The sequence below is a fragment of the Hyla sarda genome, unplaced genomic scaffold (assembly GCF_029499605.1).
Source record: "Hyla sarda isolate aHylSar1 unplaced genomic scaffold, aHylSar1.hap1 scaffold_543, whole genome shotgun sequence".
NCBI classification, from domain to species: Eukaryota; Metazoa; Chordata; class Amphibia; order Anura; family Hylidae; genus Hyla; species Hyla sarda.
The window spans coordinates 62,398-70,374 of NW_026610554.1; the positions used below are offsets into that span (position 1 = coordinate 62,398).

The 7,977-nt window shown below is 46.0% G+C and overlaps 3 non-coding genes across 3 annotated transcripts; all 3 read right to left on the bottom strand.

Annotated features, from left to right (window-relative positions):
* Positions 1-1,166: 1,166 nt before the first annotated feature.
* Positions 1,167-1,357, bottom strand: LOC130339420 (U2 spliceosomal RNA). Its single transcript, XR_008879794.1, has one exon. It is a non-coding gene; the product is annotated as a U2 spliceosomal RNA (small nuclear RNA).
* A 2,063-nt stretch (positions 1,358-3,420) lies between these two features.
* LOC130339421 (U2 spliceosomal RNA) lies at positions 3,421-3,611 on the bottom strand. Its single transcript, XR_008879795.1, has one exon. It is a non-coding gene; the product is annotated as a U2 spliceosomal RNA (small nuclear RNA).
* A 2,087-nt stretch (positions 3,612-5,698) lies between these two features.
* Positions 5,699-5,889, bottom strand: LOC130339423 (U2 spliceosomal RNA). Its single transcript, XR_008879797.1, has one exon. It is a non-coding gene; the product is annotated as a U2 spliceosomal RNA (small nuclear RNA).
* Positions 5,890-7,977: the final 2,088 nt, after the last annotated feature.

The following is a 7,977-nucleotide window of genomic DNA, read 5'->3' on the forward strand; positions in this document are numbered from 1 at the left end:
TCCGCCGAAATCACTTTTAAACCCATTTCCACCTTTTTTTCCCTTCTCTTCCTCTTACTTTTTTTTCACGTTTTTTTACGTTTTTCTCCTTTTCGCCTCTTTTCTGGGCGTATTATTCTTCTTTTTCTTCTTTTTTTTCGTCTAATGCATACCCCATCAGTGCAGCAATGCTTATTCAATACCGCCAGCAGATGGAGACACTGGGGGATAATTTTCTAAGGATTTATACTGATTTTTCCTGTCTGAATTTGTCGCACAGAAAGTTGCAGGCCAAATATGTGTGACATTTCTGCGACTTTAGCTTCTAGAGCATTTTTACAACATTATACATAGGTGCTGAATACATAAAAAGCGACTGTTCAGCGACAGACAAGTCGCATCGGCTGAAAGTAGGCCAGAATGTCAGTCCATGTTGGAGCAGGTTTAGATACAGTCTAAAGCATAGATCTCAAAGTCTGTGCACAGAATTTAGCAAGGGCCTCGCACCTTCTGATGCATCAGGTAGGTGCACAATAGCATAGCCTAACCCTCTGTACTTTGGTCTATATTGATGCGGGACATAGACAGCCAGCTGATGACCAATCCATTAGTGCAATGGATGGCTGGAAGCATTTGTCTTTGCCTTTGCAATACCACAGAAGCAATGCATGGTCAATGTACAGCAATGACACACCTGTGTGAACAGCCAGGAGACCCCCCCCCCCCCATGTTATGTTACATAGTTACATAGTTAGTACGGTCGAAAAAAGACATATGTCCATCAAGTTCAACCAGGGAATTAAGGGGTAGGGGTGTGGCGCGATATTGGGGAAGGGATGAGATTTTATATTTCTTCATAAGCATTAATCTTATTTTGTCAATTAGGAACATTCAGCACCCACCCGCTATCAAGGCAGCTGCCTATCATGTCATGCCCTACCTGCACAGGTGTGCTGGCTACTCAAATGATCCAATTAAGGAGGCCATTTAGTCAGCAGCAGCAGAAGTCCTGTGCCTGGACGCTCCAACAGCGGCCAGACACAAGCAGAAGCAGAAGCAGCAGCAGCACCACCTTTTGTTTTTTGGCTGCAGCAGCAGCAGCAGCAAGGCCCACAGGGCTGGCTAGCTGGCTAGCCAGCAAGCAGGTAGCAATGAAAGTAGGAATCTTTCTTTTTAACCCTGTAAGGGGGTGGTGCACTGTACCCGAAGATACTGCCATATCGGGTCAATGCATAGGGCGACGGAAGCAAGCTTCGAAATCGGCCCCCGTTCTCAAAAATCCATTTAATATATGGTCCCCAGATAGGGGACGTATCAGATATTAAACTGATAAGAACAGATACTACACTTGATCTTAGCCAAAAGGCCGAGAAGCGATAACCGTGAAAGGGGCGGGCCCAACAAGGTCCCCTTCATGGGCACTATCACTGCTTGCTGTCAGGGAGGCTGCCAGACAATTTTCCATGCACACTCTGGGCTGGGGGGCAGTCAACCACCAGTACACACAGCAGAACCTAAACCCATACCATTATTGCTAAGCAGCAAGACAGGGGCCCATTGCACTCCCACGGGGCCTTTTTAAATGCAATCCATAACCCGGATTTGCCAGGAACCCTTCTTACTCCTCCTACTTGCATGTGACACTGGGCTTAGGATCTGCATAGGAAACACACACACAAGCACACACCTACCTTTGTTGCCTGCAGATGCCTCCTTGGCTGTCCCCAAACGGTATCAAACCAACACCCACGGGAAGCTGTAAGCATAGAGGACATGCCTGCACCCCATTGGACTTACCTGTGTGGGTTAAACCCGGGTTATTTGACAACCTATGGCGGTGATGGTTCTGCTCAGGCAGAGCAGTGCTGATGCTCCTCATAAAGCTGTCGCTGCTGTGAAGGTTCTAGGTGACATCACAAATCCCTATGGTTACATACACAACAAAGCTGGGTTGTTGTTGTTTACACTCTGCAAGGCCTGTGGAAGTGAGTGACATCATAGCACTGTAGTTCTGAGGGTTCTAGATGGATGCAACAATCTCCTGTTGCTTCTATGAAGGCCATAATAGACGACATCACCAAACAGCTCCATAGTCACATACACAGCAAAGGAGAGATGTTGTTTACACCTAGTGATGTCAGTGGTATTGAGTGACATCACAGCACAGTAGGCTCCTGGGCCTGGACACAGCAGCGGCTGCAATATCTCAACGGAGAATACGTTTATATATATGTGTGTGTGTGCGCGTATATATATATATATATATATATATTTCTCCGCCGAAATCACTTTTAAACCCATTTCCACCTTTTTTTCCCTTCTCTTCCTCTTACTTTTTTTTCACGTTTTTTTACGTTTTTCTCCTTTTCGCCTCTTTTCTGGGCGTATTATTCTTCTTTTTCTTCTTTTTTTTCGTCTAATGCATACCCCATCAGTGCAGCAATGCTTATTCAATACCGCCAGCAGATGGAGACACTGGGGGATAATTTTCTAAGGATTTATACTGATTTTTCCTGTCTGAATTTGTCGCACAGAAAGTTGCAGGCCAAATATGTGTGACATTTCTGCGACTTTAGCTTCTAGAGCATTTTTACAACATTATACATAGGTGCTGAATACATAAAAAGCGACTGTTCAGCGACAGACAAGTCGCATCGGCTGAAAGTAGGCCAGAATGTCAGTCCATGTTGGAGCAGGTTTAGATACAGTCTAAAGCATAGATCTCAAAGTCTGTGCACAGAATTTAGCAAGGGCCTCGCACCTTCTGATGCATCAGGTAGGTGCACAATAGCATAGCCTAACCCTCTGTACTTTGGTCTATATTGATGCGGGACATAGACAGCCAGCTGATGACCAATCCATTAGTGCAATGGATGGCTGGAAGCATTTGTCTTTGCCTTTGCAATACCACAGAAGCAATGCATGGTCAATGTACAGCAATGACACACCTGTGTGAACAGCCAGGAGACCCCCCCCCCCCCATGTTATGTTACATAGTTACATAGTTAGTACGGTCGAAAAAAGACATATGTCCATCAAGTTCAACCAGGGAATTAAGGGGTAGGGGTGTGGCGCGATATTGGGGAAGGGATGAGATTTTATATTTCTTCATAAGCATTAATCTTATTTTGTCAATTAGGAACATTCAGCACCCACCCGCTATCAAGGCAGCTGCCTATCATGTCATGCCCTACCTGCACAGGTGTGCTGGCTACTCAAATGATCCAATTAAGGAGGCCATTTAGTCAGCAGCAGCAGAAGTCCTGTGCCTGGACGCTCCAACAGCGGCCAGACACAAGCAGAAGCAGAAGCAGCAGCAGCACCACCTTTTGTTTTTTGGCTGCAGCAGCAGCAGCAGCAAGGCCCACAGGGCTGGCTAGCTGGCTAGCCAGCAAGCAGGTAGCAATGAAAGTAGGAATCTTTCTTTTTAACCCTGTAAGGGGGTGGTGCACTGTACCCGAAGATACTGCCATATCGGGTCAATGCATAGGGCGACGGAAGCAAGCTTCGAAATCGGCCCCCGTTCTCAAAAATCCATTTAATATATGGTCCCCAGATAGGGGACGTATCAGATATTAAACTGATAAGAACAGATACTACACTTGATCTTAGCCAAAAGGCCGAGAAGCGATAACCGTGAAAGGGGCGGGCCCAACAAGGTCCCCTTCATGGGCACTATCACTGCTTGCTGTCAGGGAGGCTGCCAGACAATTTTCCATGCACACTCTGGGCTGGGGGGCAGTCAACCACCAGTACACACAGCAGAACCTAAACCCATACCATTATTGCTAAGCAGCAAGACAGGGGCCCATTGCACTCCCACGGGGCCTTTTTAAATGCAATCCATAACCCGGATTTGCCAGGAACCCTTCTTACTCCTCCTACTTGCATGTGACACTGGGCTTAGGATCTGCATAGGAAACACACACACAAGCACACACCTACCTTTGTTGCCTGCAGATGCCTCCTTGGCTGTCCCCAAACGGTATCAAACCAACACCCACGGGAAGCTGTAAGCATAGAGGACATGCCTGCACCCCATTGGACTTACCTGTGTGGGTTAAACCCGGGTTATTTGACAACCTATGGCGGTGATGGTTCTGCTCAGGCAGAGCAGTGCTGATGCTCCTCATAAAGCTGTCGCTGCTGTGAAGGTTCTAGGTGACATCACAAATCCCTATGGTTACATACACAACAAAGCTGGGTTGTTGTTGTTTACACTCTGCAAGGCCTGTGGAAGTGAGTGACATCATAGCACTGTAGTTCTGAGGGTTCTAGATGGATGCAACAATCTCCTGTTGCTTCTATGAAGGCCATAATAGACGACATCACCAAACAGCTCCATAGTCACATACACAGCAAAGGAGAGATGTTGTTTACACCTAGTGATGTCAGTGGTATTGAGTGACATCACAGCACAGTGCTAAGGCTCCTGGGCCTGGACACAGCAGCGGCTGCAATATCTCAACGGAGAATACGTTTATATATATGTGTGTGTGTGCGCGTATATATATATATATATATATATATATATATATATATATATATATATTCTCCGCCGAAATCACTTTTAAACCCATTTCCACCTTTTTTTCCCTTCTCTTCCTCTTACTTTTTTTTCACGTTTTTTTACGTTTTTCTCCTTTTCGCCTCTTTTCTGGGCGTATTATTCTTCTTTTTCTTCTTTTTTTTCGTCTAATGCATACCCCATCAGTGCAGCAATGCTTATTCAATACCGCCAGCAGATGGAGACACTGGGGGATAATTTTCTAAGGATTTATACTGATTTTTCCTGTCTGAATTTGTCGCACAGAAAGTTGCAGGCCAAATATGTGTGACATTTCTGCGACTTTAGCTTCTAGAGCATTTTTACAACATTATACATAGGTGCTGAATACATAAAAAGCGACTGTTCAGCGACAGACAAGTCGCATCGGCTGAAAGTAGGCCAGAATGTCAGTCCATGTTGGAGCAGGTTTAGATACAGTCTAAAGCATAGATCTCAAAGTCTGTGCACAGAATTTAGCAAGGGCCTCGCACCTTCTGATGCATCAGGTAGGTGCACAATAGCATAGCCTAACCCTCTGTACTTTGGTCTATATTGATGCGGGACATAGACAGCCAGCTGATGACCAATCCATTAGTGCAATGGATGGCTGGAAGCATTTGTCTTTGCCTTTGCAATACCACAGAAGCAATGCATGGTCAATGTACAGCAATGACACACCTGTGTGAACAGCCAGGAGACCCCCCCCCCCCATGTTATGTTACATAGTTACATAGTTAGTACGGTCGAAAAAAGACATATGTCCATCAAGTTCAACCAGGGAATTAAGGGGTAGGGGTGTGGCGCGATATTGGGGAAGGGATGAGATTTTATATTTCTTCATAAGCATTAATCTTATTTTGTCAATTAGGAACATTCAGCACCCACCCGCTATCAAGGCAGCTGCCTATCATGTCATGCCCTACCTGCACAGGTGTGCTGGCTACTCAAATGATCCAATTAAGGAGGCCATTTAGTCAGCAGCAGCAGAAGTCCTGTGCCTGGACGCTCCAACAGCGGCCAGACACAAGCAGAAGCAGAAGCAGCAGCAGCACCACCTTTTGTTTTTTGGCTGCAGCAGCAGCAGCAGCAAGGCCCACAGGGCTGGCTAGCTGGCTAGCCAGCAAGCAGGTAGCAATGAAAGTAGGAATCTTTCTTTTTAACCCTGTAAGGGGGTGGTGCACTGTACCCGAAGATACTGCCATATCGGGTCAATGCATAGGGCGACGGAAGCAAGCTTCGAAATCGGCCCCCGTTCTCAAAAATCCATTTAATATATGGTCCCCAGATAGGGGACGTATCAGATATTAAACTGATAAGAACAGATACTACACTTGATCTTAGCCAAAAGGCCGAGAAGCGATAACCGTGAAAGGGGCGGGCCCAACAAAAGGTCCCCTTCATGGGCACTATCACTGCTTGCTGTCAGGGAGGCTGCCAGACAATTTTCCATGCACACTCTGGGCTGGGGGGCAGTCAACCACCAGTACACACAGCAGAACCTAAACCCATACCATTATTGCTAAGCAGCAAGACAGGGGCCCATTGCACTCCCACGGGGCCTTTTTAAATGCAATCCATAACCCGGATTTGCCAGGAACCCTTCTTACTCCTCCTACTTGCATGTGACACTGGGCTTAGGATCTGCATAGGAAACACACACACAAGCACACACCTACCTTTGTTGCCTGCAGATGCCTCCTTGGCTGTCCCCAAACGGTATCAAACCAACACCCACGGGAAGCTGTAAGCATAGAGGACATGCCTGCACCCCATTGGACTTACCTGTGTGGGTTAAACCCGGGTTATTTGACAACCTATGGCGGTGATGGTTCTGCTCAGGCAGAGCAGTGCTGATGCTCCTCATAAAGCTGTCGCTGCTGTGAAGGTTCTAGGTGACATCACAAATCCCTATGGTTACATACACAACAAAGCTGGGTTGTTGTTGTTTACACTCTGCAAGGCCTGTGGAAGTGAGTGACATCATAGCACTGTAGTTCTGAGGGTTCTAGATGGATGCAACAATCTCCTGTTGCTTCTATGAAGGCCATAATAGACGACATCACCAAACAGCTCCATAGTCACATACACAGCAAAGGAGAGATGTTGTTTACACCTAGTGATGTCAGTGGTATTGAGTGACATCACAGCACAGTGCTAAGGCTCCTGGGCCTGGACACAGCAGCGGCTGCAATATCTCAACGGAGAATACGTTTATATATATGTGTGTGTGTGCGCGTATATATATATATATATATATATATATATATATATATATATATTTCTCCGCCGAAATCACTTTTAAACCCATTTCCACCTTTTTTTCCCTTCTCTTCCTCTTACTTTTTTTTCACGTTTTTTTACGTTTTTCTCCTTTTCGCCTCTTTTCTGGGCGTATTATTCTTCTTTTTCTTCTTTTTTTTCGTCTAATGCATACCCCATCAGTGCAGCAATGCTTATTCAATACCGCCAGCAGATGGAGACACTGGGGGATAATTTTCTAAGGATTTATACTGATTTTTCCTGTCTGAATTTGTCGCACAGAAAGTTGCAGGCCAAATATGTGTGACATTTCTGCGACTTTAGCTTCTAGAGCATTTTTACAACATTATACATAGGTGCTGAATACATAAAAAGCGACTGTTCAGCGACAGACAAGTCGCATCGGCTGAAAGTAGGCCAGAATGTCAGTCCATGTTGGAGCAGGTTTAGATACAGTCTAAAGCATAGATCTCAAAGTCTGTGCACAGAATTTAGCAAGGGCCTCGCACCTTCTGATGCATCAGGTAGGTGCACAATAGCATAGCCTAACCCTCTGTACTTTGGTCTATATTGATGCGGGACATAGACAGCCAGCTGATGACCAATCCATTAGTGCAATGGATGGCTGGAAGCATTTGTCTTTGCCTTTGCAATACCACAGAAGCAATGCATGGTCAATGTACAGCAATGACACACCTGTGTGAACAGCCAGGAGACCCCCACCCCCCCCATGTTATGTTACATAGTTACATAGTTAGTACGGTCGAAAAAAGACATATGTCCATCAAGTTCAACCAGGGAATTAAGGGGTAGGGGTGTGGCGCGATATTGGGGAAGGGATGAGATTTTATATTTCTTCATAAGCATTAATCTTATTTTGTCAATTAGGAACATTCAGCACCCACCCGCTATCAAGGCAGCTGCCTATCATGTCATGCCCTACCTGCACAGGTGTGCTGGCTACTCAAATGATCCAATTAAGGAGGCCATTTAGTCAGCAGCAGCAGAAGTCCTGTGCCTGGACGCTCCAACAGCGGCCAGACACAAGCAGAAGCAGAAGCAGCAGCAGCACCACCTTTTGTTTTTTGGCTGCAGCAGCAGCAGCAGCAAGGCCCACAGGGCTGGCTAGCTGGCTAGCCAGCAAGCAGGTAGCAATGAAAGTAGGAATCTTTCTTTTTAACCCTGTAAGG